This window comes from Mesoplodon densirostris, chromosome 11, assembly GCF_025265405.1.
Source record: "Mesoplodon densirostris isolate mMesDen1 chromosome 11, mMesDen1 primary haplotype, whole genome shotgun sequence".
Lineage (NCBI taxonomy): Eukaryota > Metazoa > Chordata > Mammalia > Artiodactyla > Ziphiidae > Mesoplodon > Mesoplodon densirostris.
The window spans coordinates 64,712,642-64,725,123 of NC_082671.1; the positions used below are offsets into that span (position 1 = coordinate 64,712,642).

A 12,482-nucleotide genomic window follows, 5' to 3' on the forward strand; every position below is an offset into this window, starting at 1 on the left:
GTCCACCTACTACGCAAGCGCGCCGGAGCCTTGGTTTTGCAGCTCCTCCTACGGCGGCAGAGGGGCGTCACACGGCGCATGCGCCCAACTGCTTTGAAACGGCCGCCGGAGCGCTCCCGTTTTACGCATGCGCACGCGCATGCGCGCACTGCACGCGCCGGCATCTAGGGCAACCGGTGCTGGCGGCCAGGGGTTAGCGGGCGTTGGTCACGTGCTGGCGGCCGTAAGCCTTTGAGACGTCCGCGCGCCGGTCGCTGCTGGTGGTGGGCGCGGCTGGGAGTCGCGAGGCGCCGGGGAGAGTGGGGTCAGTCAGGGAACGTGGCCGGGGCTCGTGGTGTCCGTGTATGATGCTGGAGGGCTGAGGAGAGATAGGCCGTGACTCCCAGAGACGTGAGTGAATTCAGGTAGCGTCACGTCGGGACCTCGGCGCCGGGGGCCCGCGATGCGCCGGCTGCGGATGCTCGGAAGGCCTGGGATTGCGGAACCGGGAGGGACGGTCGCGGGCGTGGATGAGAAAACCGGACCCGTCCGCCGTTCCACGGCCACCTTGTATTTGCTTTCCGTGGTGGGTCCCCTAGAGGCCAAGTAACTTGCCATTTGCACACCTAGTCGGGATCAACGAAGATGAAGTTTGCAAACACATTTTTAAACTGTGGGACTAATACATATGTCCAGTGTCAGGATTTGTGTTCGTATGCTTTTATTTGAGTACTACAGTATAGCATCTCAGATACCACGTACAGTAGTAGATTAAGCTGTACAAAGCGGTTCAACTTTAACTCTCCTTGCCTAACGGTTAATAGGACACTATGGGAATTTGACCCATTATTAACTCAGCAGGAAAGTTGCCTCAGAAAAGGAACATTATGGGACTTTACTGGTGGCACAGTGGTTAAGAATCCGCCTGCCACTGCAGGGGACATGGGGTCGAGCCCTAGTCGGGGAAGACCCCACGTGCGCGGAGCAGCTAAGCCCGTGCGCCACAACTACTGAGCCTGCGCTCTAGAGCCCATGAGCCGCAACTCCTGAGCCCACGCGCCACAACTACTGAAACCCGCGCGCCTAGAGCCCGTGCTCCGCTTGCCGCAACTAGAGAAAGCCTGCGCACAGCAACAAAGACCCAACACGGCCCAAAATAAAAATAAATAAATGAATAAATAAATAAAAGAAACATTTTTAGAGCAGTGGTTATTAACCTTTTTTGGGGGGAAGGGTTTATGGATTACTTGAAAATGCAAAGAAATTTTGTGCATACATTCATGTAGGAAACCAGTTTGCATATAATTTCAGGGTGTTTGTGAGTCCTCCCTAAAAGCCTATCCATGGACTGACTAGCGTGTTAAAGACTACTTGTCTAGGTACTAGATTACACATCATAAGGGTTTAAAGAAGAACAAAGGTGACCCCTATTATGTTTACTTCTCCTAGGATGAGACCTTCAAAACAGTTGTTGCCAGGTGTTTGTTCTTTTTCTGAGGATGTACGTGATAAATACCCAGCCAGGGAACTGTATTGTTGTGTATCTTTCACACCGTCCTTGTAAACTGGATGGAATGCGAACTGTACGGAGAATGTTGACTGACAGCGTATTACAGAAAGAGAGATCTCCAGAGGCATGCTCTTAAGTGTTTTTTTTTTTTTTCTACAAAAAGAGACATAATACCCTTCAGGATGATACATGACTTGGCAAAGCTATGCAGTTGGTTAGTGGCAGAGCTAAGGCCAGAACCCAGGTCTCACTTCCAGCCCATCGTTCATTTCAACAATCATAGAATGCCTACTGCTGGACACTCCACAGATGTTACAAGTGGCCCCTCATCTCTTCCAGCTGTCCCAGGTCAGCTTTCCCACATGTCACACTGGCTGTTCTAAGTACTTACCACTTAAACCTCACTAGCCACATTTCTCCATATTCCACCTCCCAACCCCCAGCCTCACCTCCTGCCTAACCATCCTTAGTACATACTATGCATTCAACTAGTTACCAAATGAATGAACCCTTTTTATTTTTCTTCACTGAGAGAGACATTATCCCAGACATTTCTGGGTTCCCTTCTGAGTAGTAGTTTGTGAATCTTCATGTTTGGTTCTGTCTCTGTGAAGCTCATTCATTCCAAACTTTCTAGTGCCTTAGAAACTGAATGGTAATTTTTGTTTTTCACAGGCAACTGTGATTACTAGACAACTTGCTGTATAATATCTGGTCCTTACTATATAAAGGACCCAGCTTAGGTAGTGCTAGGCTTTCTTATAGTCAACATTGAAATGTGGCTAGTTAAAATCACAACTTTTATTCTTGCAGTAATCCATTTACCTTGTAAGGCTGAGCTGGTACATTTATTTCTTAATTACATATTGTAGTATGAGGTAATTCATGCCTTTCTAATGCAAATAAAGATTTATGCATATAATAGCACAATAGCACTTGAGCTGACTTACACAAAACTGTGGTGGATTTTAGTGCTTTACTAAAATGACAGCTTTATACAGGCTATAACTCAGGAGAATGAAGGCAGTCTGTATGCAACCCCTACCTCCACTGAATTTGGCTTCCATTTGTCACTCATTTATGAAATAGTCCTCCAAAAGCATTAGCTAGTTTTTTCTGAAATCTACCTTTCAAAAATCTCTTTGAATTTGCTTAACCTCTGAGGATTTTTATGGTTGCCAGGTTAGGTCACTTTCATCTTTATGTTAAGTAAATAAGTAACCAGACACATCAGTTTACCTTCTTAACCTGATTCAGAATGAGTTCATGGCAATGTAATCTTGCATTCCTTTCTCCTGCTTGAGTTCCATGACGGGAACCACCATTGTGTCAGCTTTGCCACTGTGATCAAGTCATAAATGTCTCAGATAATTCAAGCCTAGTTTACCCTAATGAGGAAAATTTGAAGATAACATTTGTTGAATTCCAGCTGTGTCCTGGCCTTTGTTTTAGATAGAGAACCTTGAGATTGGAATAATTCTCTGTTTGGACTTAACAGAAAACATCCAACAACAGGAAGCCTGTAGGACCACACTGTGCTCCTAATATTAAGGAATTGAAAAAGGAAGTGTTTTTCTATCATCAGCCCAGCAGTGGGACTGCTGTCGTGGAGTGGTCCTGCTGAAGACCCCAACTAATAGAAATTTGTACCTCTTTTGTGTTTGAAGTGACCTCTTTGAATCCAGAAATGCAATTGCACTTTTCTCTTTATTTTGGGTCCTTTGTTGACCAATACCTGTGCCCTGTCCTAGAGTAGGTTTTACCTAAAGAATAGGAGAAAAAGGTTAGGACAGATGGGCAGAGAGCATGCACTGCCTTAAAGGATGTCGTATACTGCTTTTCTCTTCCTGTTCTTCAGTTCTTCATGAGTTTGGTGTTGATAAAACGACCTCCACAGTCAAGAGAAGGTAAGTACTAAAGGCAGCAGAATGAAGAATTTGGGGTTAGCGTTACCAGATCACAGAGCATGGAATTCTTAAATAGTTGTGCCACAGGAATTCACAGAGTTCTTGGAAGATTCACATTCCCCCAGACCTGGTCTAAGAGCCAGAAGTCTGGTGGGTGATGTGTGTATAACAGGCACCAAGAGTCTTGTTTTCCTCCCAGACTCTTGCTCGAGTTTGAACCTAGTAGAAAGTCCGCCTCCTTTAGTTGTTGGGCAGGCAAAGGTTATCCAACCGAGTGAGGGAAGGGAGATGCATAAAATAGGAAATATGGTGATTAAGAACAAGCTTTGGAGTTAATTTTCCTGAGTTTGATTCTTTTTTTTTAATCAATTTATTTACTTATTTATGGCTGTGTTGGGTCTTCGTTGCTGTGCGTGGGTTTTCTCTAGCTGCGGTGAGCGGGGGCTACTCTTCGTTGTGGTGCACGGCCTTCTCATTGTGGTGGCTTCTCTTGTTGCGGAGCACGGGCTCTAGGCGCGCGGGCTTCAGTAGCTGTGGCACGTGAGCTGCAGTAGTTGTGGCTCGCGGGCTCTAGAGCGCAGGCTCAGTAGTCGTGGCACACGGGCTTAGTTGCTCCGCGGCATGTGGGATCTTTCCAGGCCAGGGCTCGAACCTGTGTCCCCTGCATTGGCAGGCGGATTCTTAACCACTGCTGCCACCATGGAAGCCCTGAGTTTGATTCTTAAACATGGCTCATACCAGTTGGGTGTCCTCAGACAAGCTATTGAACTCTGAGCTCAGTTTCCTCATCTGTGAGCTGAAGGTAATAGTGCCTTCATGGAGTTGTGAGCGTTAAAGGAGAACATTGATGTAAGGCACACAGTAAGGGCTCAGTATAAATGGATCATTATTATTAAGACAATAGCCCCTGTTTTTAAGTTTCTTGGAGGTTTTCCCTCCTCAAACACTGAAAGGATTTTAATTATTTTTTTCGAATAGGATTCTTGTTCTAAAAGATTTTGTTTACTATCAAAGATTGTATTTGTGAAATGATAATTCAGTTTCCCTTTACTAATCAGAAATGTAACCGACATGCGGAGGTTTTTCCCTCCTTACCATAACTAATATAATCTCACCGGGTTCTTGTTATTCCAGCTAAAAGCAAAGAACTGTGATGTTATGGCTGGAGCAGTTTTATGATCAGTTAGACTTATGATTTCCAGTAGGCTCTTTGAAACGTTACTTATGGGTCAGAGAATCCCTGTGCCTTTTCATAGGTTCTAGACTACATTTTTCTCAATGTCAACACAGTTAGCTTCAAAAATAAAAATTAATGTTAAACTAGGATTCAGCTGGATTCTCCTGAGACTTTGCGCAATGCCTGACTTATTTTGTCCTGGAGGTTGCAGTCCATTGACTTGTATTTTCATATTTCAGGCTTCAATGCAAAAGGAAAACTAATGGCTACATTTTCTAGAGCTGTTATTATTATTATTTTTTTGTGGTATGCGGGCCTCTCACTGCTGAGGCCTCTCCCCTTGCGGAGCACAGGCTCCAGACGCGCAGGCTCAGCGGCCATGGCTCATGGGCCCAGCTGCTCCGCGGCATGTGGGATCCTCCCGGACCGGGGCACGAACCTGCGTCCCCTGCATCGGCAGGCGGACTCTCAACCACTGCGCCACCAGGGAAGCCCCCATAAATATTTTCTTATATTGAAATTTAAAGTCTTTGGTTTTGGCACTCAGGGACCTTCACATCTTGCCCCAGTCTATCTTTTCAGCCTCTTCCAGTGTTCCCTGTCATGCCCTCTATACCCGCTAACCTCTCAGTGTTCACCAAATACATCTGCCTTTTAAAGTCTCTCGGACCTTGCTGGGGGTTCTCTCTGCCTGGATTGCTGTTTCTTCTCCTGGTCGGGCCTCTTTGAAAACCTGGTTCAAATGTGTGCTCTGTGGAGCCTTTCATATCTCCCAGGCCAAGGTGGAAGCACTCATCATGTATTTTCATGAGATGTCTCTTCTTGGTAGACAGTGTGCTCCTAAAGCATATAGGGCTTTGTCTGATTCATCATCATCTCTCTAGAGCCAAATGTGGTGTATTAGTTTGCTCAGGCTGCTGTAACAAAATGAGCTGGGTGGCTTAAATTACAGACATTTATTTTCTCACAATTCTGGAGGTTGGAAATCCCAGATCAAGCCCTAGCAGGGTTCCAGTTGAGAAGTCTCTTGAGGCTTGTAGATGGCCGCCTTCTCACTAAGTCCTCACATGGCATTTCCTTGGTGTGTGGTGTGCTGCGGAAGGAAAGAGAGCAAGAGAAAGAAGGAAAGAGATCTCTCTCTGGTGTCTCTTTTTAAAAAAATTTATTTTATTTATTTATTTTTGGCTGTGTTGGGTCTTCATTGCTGCACGTGGGCTTTCTGTAGTTGCGGCAAGCAGGGACTACTCTGCGTTGTGGTGTGCAGGCTTCTCACTGCAGTGGCTTCTCTTCTTGCACAGCACGGGCTCTAGGCATGCAGGCTTCAGTAGTTGCAGCACATGGGCTCAGTAGTTGTGGCTCATGGGCTGTAGAGTGCAGACTCAGTAGTTGTGGTGCATGGGCTTAGTTGCTCAGCAGCATGTGGGATCTTCCCGGACCAGGGATCGAACCCATGTCCCCTGCATTGGCAGGTGAATTCCTAACCACTGCGCCACCAGGGAAGTCCAAATCCAAGACTTTTAAATGCTTTAATCCAAATACATACCCACTCCTGTCTTATATATCATTATTGTCCATCATTTTACTTATAGCTCTTTTTTTTTTTTTTGCGGTACGCGGGCCTCTCACTGTTGTGGCCTCTCCCATTGCGGAGCACAGGCTCCGGATGCACAGCCTCAGTAGCCATGGCTCACGGGCCCAGCCGCTCCGTGGCATGTGGGATCTTCCCAGACCGGGGCACAAACCTGTGTCCCCTGCATCGGCAGGCGGACTCTCAACCACTGCACCACCAGGGAAGCCCCAGCTCATTTTTATATTCTTCAAATTATTTACTATTGCTGTTGTTTTTAAACAGTCGGTGCTGATTTAGAGTTGCCACGTAGTTAGTTACCAATTACTTTGCTACCATTTTTTCTTATATCTCTTTTTCAAACCTTTTCTTTCTGAAATAAATCCCATAGTATTTCTTTCAGTGAAAATCTTGATCGTGGTATTCTTTTAGGCTCTTCAGAAAAAAACAAACCTCCTCTCTTCCTCATTGTTATATTGACATTTAGCTGGGAAGGTAATTATAGGTGGACACTTATTTCTCTCAGCAGAAAAATTTACATGTATTTCTTTACAGAGAGATTATGCTGTGCCACAGCCAGTTAGCGGAGGAACGGAGACTTGAATCCATGCCCACGTGACACTAGAGCTGAAGTTCTCAGCCGAATCCTTTGTATTTGGATTCATCAAATAATATAACGTGAACAGTAACAGGTCCACAGTGTATCTACATCATGACAACACATAGGCAAATTTTAAAATACAATATTCAATCCAGTGCAGCAAGCATCTTTTGAAAACTTCTCAAATGCTGAGCAGCATGGGGCGTACAAAAAGGTATTGTGCTTTGGTGGAGGCAGCACAGTCTCCTTGGGGAGGTGGGAAGTGCTGGCAGCATTTGTTCCAACACACTTGAGCATCCCAGCCAGGGTTCTAGGTCTTGGGATGCTGGGAAGTAGCAAACACGTAAGGCTCTCTTTGAGCTATAAGTGTGCTTGTATACTGATTACCCTCAGGAATACCTATGCAAACATTGTATACTGGCTGAGGAGCCCCCTGAAAGCAAGCCTGGACAGGGGCATGCACATACCTAATTGATTTGGGAAAGTGAGTGATTCCAGAGACTGGGGGAGTCTAACAGGGAAAAAGGAAAACCAATAAAGAGTGCATTCTCAAGCTGGTTCTGGGGCTCTGTCTTAACCAGGGTTCTCCAGAGAAGTAGAACCAAGAGATTTACTATAAGGAATTGGCTTTTGCAATTATGGAGACTGGGAAGTCCAAAATCTGCAGTGTTGGCCGGCAGGCTCGAGACCCCGGAGAGCTGATGGTACAGACAAAGTCTGAAGGTGTCCTGCTGGAGAACTTCTGCTTCAGGGAGTTCAGTCTCTGTTCCATTCAAGGCTTCAACTGATTGGATGAGGCCCACCCATACTATGGAGGGCACTCTGCTTTACCCAACGTTCACCATTTTAATGTTGATCTCATCCAAAAAACTCTCCAAATTGACATATAAAATTAACCATCACAGGCTTGGTCCTCTGGTACCACCTAGCAGTGTGTAGAATGTGCCTCAGACGGTGCTACCTGGGACAGTGAGGGAGCAGTTGTCTGCTGGTGCTGTGCCCCATGGCCAAGGCTTTCTTGCCTGTGGATGCATGAATTTGGGGCAGATTCCTGCAGGTGTACTGCACTGTAGTGTCAGGGCAACCCTGGGGCAGAACACCAGAGATGCCTGGGTCAGAAGTGTGGCCAGGAGCATCAGGATACACCTTCATCAGGGTACACCTGCGTCAGGGTAAAACTGCATCAGGGTACACACACATCAAGGTACACCTGCGTCGGTACATCTGCATCGGGGTACAACCGCATCAGTACATCTGCATCAGGGTACAACTGCATCAGGGTACACACACATCAAGGTACACCTGCATCAGGGTACACCTGCATTGCGGTACAACCGCATCAGGGTACATCTGCATCAGGGTACACATGCAGGATACACCAGCACTGGCTGGAATAAAAGGTAGGATGGGAGAATATAAGGCCAGGGCATAAGAGAGTCATAATTCCTTCTGACTACCTTAGTTTTCCTCAGTGAACACCCTTCTCCATTTTCTACTGGAGACTTTTAGAGTTACTGTTTTTCCCACTCATGGTAGGAAAATCATTTAGTTTTTGTTACTCTCCAGAAATCACCAATGTCTTCGCTAACTCCTAATGATCCTCTCTGTCCTTGGATGTCACTGTCCGTCTTTCTGTCCTGCAGTCCTCATGACCACACGGTACTGAGAATACTGTTTCACTCTCCCAGCTGCCATGAAGCCTTTGAGGCCACGGATCCACCCTCTCTTCCTGTTTCTCAGTTCTGTGGTTCTTATTAACTGCTGAATAAATGTGGCTAAAACAAACTGAACAGGCTTTGCTTTTCGACTCTACCATACGGGTCCATTCTCATCGTGCTTTTAAAACTGCGGTTTGGGCTTCCCTTGTGGCGCAGTGGTTGAGAGTCTGCCTGCCGATGCGGGGGACACGGGTTCGTGCCCTGGTCCGGGAAGATCCCACATGCCGCGGAGCGGCTGGGCCCGTGAGCCATGGCCACTGGGCCTGCGTGTCCAGAGCCTGTGCTCCGCAACGGGAGAGGCCACAGCAGTGAGAGGCCTGCGCACGGGGAAAAACCAAAACAAAGCAGAACTCTATGGTTAGACCTGACCCCAGTCCCTTAACCCTTTGGCCCCATCTTCTCATGCATAACATGAGGTACATGTTACCTACTCAGAGGTTCATTGCTCGATTACATGAAGTGGTGGGTATGAAAGCACTAACAACTGTGAAGCCGAGCAGAGCTGCGGGCTGTGATTGTTACCATGGCGGAGTTTGCTAGCTGGCCACCACAATCTGCTCCCCCGTGTTCTGCAGGAACGGAATGCCGTGAGGCTCAGCGAGAGATGGCCCTGCCCGTCTCCTTTGTTGCTGGTGTGGCCTTGCGCCCAAATGCAGGGATGCACGCGGAGATGATGGTGCAACTTCTTGGTCATCTCCCACATAGACAACGAACCCCAGCCCGGAATGGAGCTCTTTTCCCTCCTTGCAAGCTGGAACGTGGATGTGCTCACCACCCAGCTTGGACCTTGGGAGGAAGACGGTGCCCGCAGCCAGCACAGCAACAAGCTGGAAAGGGCCTGGCTCACCATCTGGACCTTGGGACTGTTATGTGGTAAGGCAATCAGCTTTTCTTTAAGACACTGTCCTTTATGTTAGAGTCTCTCTGTTTCTGCAGCCTGGACTCTGTCCCATTATTATGAGTACGGTGTCAGCGTGAGTCTTATATAACGAAGTCCTCTTCCTTTGACACTAAACTCATGTTGGGCCTGAATCATTTGGCCTTAATTTTCTCTCAGTGAAGATGTTACATTGGAGGGGGCAGGAGACACTGAGGACCATTCTATACCAGATACGTGAAGGATGGACAGCCCTTGCCTTTCCTACATTCCTGTAGAATAACTCTCAACGAAAGCGTTAAGCTCATATTAAACCATCTTCTTTGTGAAGCCTTGGGCAGAGAAGGTGGAGATGATATAATGACACCCCTGCTTTTCTTTTCATGGCCTTGGCCAGGACTTTCTGTGACACATATTTATGAACCAGAGTCTGCCTGGAAATTGGGGCTGAGGAAATTTTCCTAGAGTGGGAAAAGCCCAATGCACCTGAAAACATGAGGCACAGCTAAGCCCAAATTTCAACTTTATCACTTAACAGTGAAGTCACTTAATCTCCCCAAGTCCCTTTTTATTATTTTATCCAGCTCTTAAATGGGGCACCACTGTCTGCTTCCAAGAGTTGCTGGGGAGGTCACATACCATTGAGACAAAGGGCTCCAGCATATTTCTGGGCGTTTTGTACACTGTTCACAAATACTCATTTCTTTCCTCAGATAAATTTGGGAGAATCCGTTCTTAAAAAGTTTTGCCTGAGTTACTTTATATCCCACTCTCTCAGAAGGTATCTGAGGCTCCCTCTAAAAGCAATGTGATTTCTAAAGAAATTTAAAAAGTGCTTTCACACTCCTTTTAGGAGTGATTATTTAGGATTATTTTCTTCTTCCGATTCTGAGAGATGTGTGTGTGTGACGGGGTAGATTTAGTTCACTAAGAAAGAGAAGGCGCGAAAAGACAGCAGTCCTTGGTTTATGACAGCATTGCTAACCTTGACAGGAGGGAGGAAAAGATGGGAGGTGCTGGGCGATTCTGACCCTCAAGGTTGAGGAAATGAAAGCTAGTTTGGGAAAGCCGTGGTCAATTTTGAGTGAGACCTCTGAAGCTCCTAAGGCTGGGGAGGTCTGCCATGATGAGGGTGTTAACGATCACAGTTTAAAGTCTTGGTGTCTAAAGCCATAAGGCAGGTGATTTCTAAGGCCCCGCAGGTTCCTGGGGATTCCAGGTGTGGGGTAAATACTTAGCGTTCCCTCTCTTCTCCTTCCCCCGCTTCCTGCCTCCCTTTTCTCTTCTGCCCACTTCCCTGCAATCTTATGCATGCACGGACACTCATTTGTATTCAAAGCAAGGCTTAATCCATTCATTAAATATATACTGAGTAATAAATGTGTCAGATTCTAACCAACTGAGAAACAGATTCGCAAGGAGCCACTGAAAACCAAGGTACGGATCAGCTTTATTAATGGGCCACGCAAGTGCCCAATAGCCTGGGAAGAGCAGAGTTCCAGGTGCCGCTGGACTGGAGCTGGTGGACCCACCTCCCACCAGAACCCTGACACCCCCATCACAGGCAGAGGGGCAGCACCCAGAACAGCCTGGTCTGATGTGTTCGGCGCAGGGAGAGCGGCGGTCTGAGGGAGGAGGAGTTAATGTTATCTGGTAGGTGAGGCCCAGTGTCCTCTGTCCTCTCGTTGCTGGTCCTGCCAATGAGAGAAGGGAGCAGTGAGTGATGGGCGGCATTCAGTACCCGTCCTGGGGGAAGAGCAGAAGTCCACCCCTCTGCACCAGGGAGGGGAGGTCTGAGTGGGCGGGTGGGGGACATAAAGGCTCCTAACAGGGAACTTTGGATCATGTCTCCTCAAAGCTCACGTTGACGTCCTAACCCCCAGGAACTCCGAATGTGACCTTATTTGGGAATAGGGCTGCCGCAGATGTAATTAGTTAAGATGCAGTCACACTGGAGGAGGGTGAGCCCCTAATCCAACACGACTGGCATCCATATAAAGAGGGGAAATTTGGACACAGGTACACAACGAGAAGGAAGGCCACATGAAGATCGAGCAGAGATTGGGGTGATAAGTCTTCAAGCCAGTGAGCACCCCAGATGGCCAGCAAACCCCCAGAAACCAGGGGAGAGGCCTGGAACTGTCTCCCTCGGAGCCCGCAGCAGGAACCTGCCCTGTGCACACCTTGATCTCGGATTCTGGCCTCCAGACTGTGAGAGAATAAGTGTCCATTGTGCAAACCCCACAGCCTGTGGAGCTTTGTCCCTGCACCCCCAGGACAGTCTACAGAGGCCTTGAAAGGAGGAGCCCTGGAGGAGGACCCCACTGGCCGGGTGCCCGCAGGTGCTGTCCCTTCTCCTCCCAGCGCCACCTCGTCCCGCCACCCCCCAGAGCTCTGGGGAAGACCCTAGACTCCAGGGGAAAGGGCAGCGATTCTGCTCGTTCAGAAACCTTGTCCTCTGCCCCAGGTCCCCGTTCACGGGACTCCAGTCACAGTCTCGCTAATTACCTACCCTGTGAGCCAGAGCCAAAAGCCAAGTGAGCCAGCAACCTGCTTGTAAACCACCTTGGGTACCTGTGTGTGTGGAGGGCGGACCCGACCTGCACTCCTCCGTCACCTGATTCTACCTGCAAGAAATGCGCACGCGCCCTGCCGCAGGTGGACGGCACCAGTGAGCGTGATCCTTGACTGATGGAGCTCCCAGCACCCTTGGGTTTTAAATGCAGTTGGTTTTTGCCTGGTTCACGGCCTCAGTGGTTCTCTCATCTCTTTAGAAGTCACTGTTGGGTCTTCCCTGGTGGTCTAGTGGGTAAGGCTTCGCCTTCCAACACAGGGGGTGCAGGTTTGATCCCTGGTTGGGGAGCTAAGATCCCACATGGCTCAGGGCCAAAAAACCCAAACATAAAACAGAAGCAATATTGTAACAAATTCAGTAAAGACTTTAAAAATGATCCACATCAAAAAAATCTTAAAAAAAAAAAGTCACTGTCCTCTTCATTCAGGTGATGAGGCCCTTAAGCTTAAGCACACTCAACTTGTATCGATATAGTAGTTTTCTCTGCTACAGTAATAACCAAGCCATCTTCTCCAAAATGTGCAAATTTAGGAGAACTGGGCTAGGGGAGGCCAGGGCCCCAGGGGCAGCT

General features: G+C 47.8%; 1 long non-coding RNA gene across 1 annotated transcript in view; it reads left to right on the top strand.

The window, feature by feature from the left end:
- Positions 1-187: 187 nt before the first annotated feature.
- Positions 188-12,482, top strand: part of LOC132498818 (uncharacterized) — a 44,628-nt gene continuing 32,333 nt past the window's right edge. The window contains exons 1-2 of the long non-coding RNA XR_009533799.1: positions 188-404; positions 9,035-9,332. This is a non-coding gene — a long non-coding RNA (uncharacterized LOC132498818). The remainder of the gene's footprint in view (positions 405-9,034; positions 9,333-12,482) is intronic.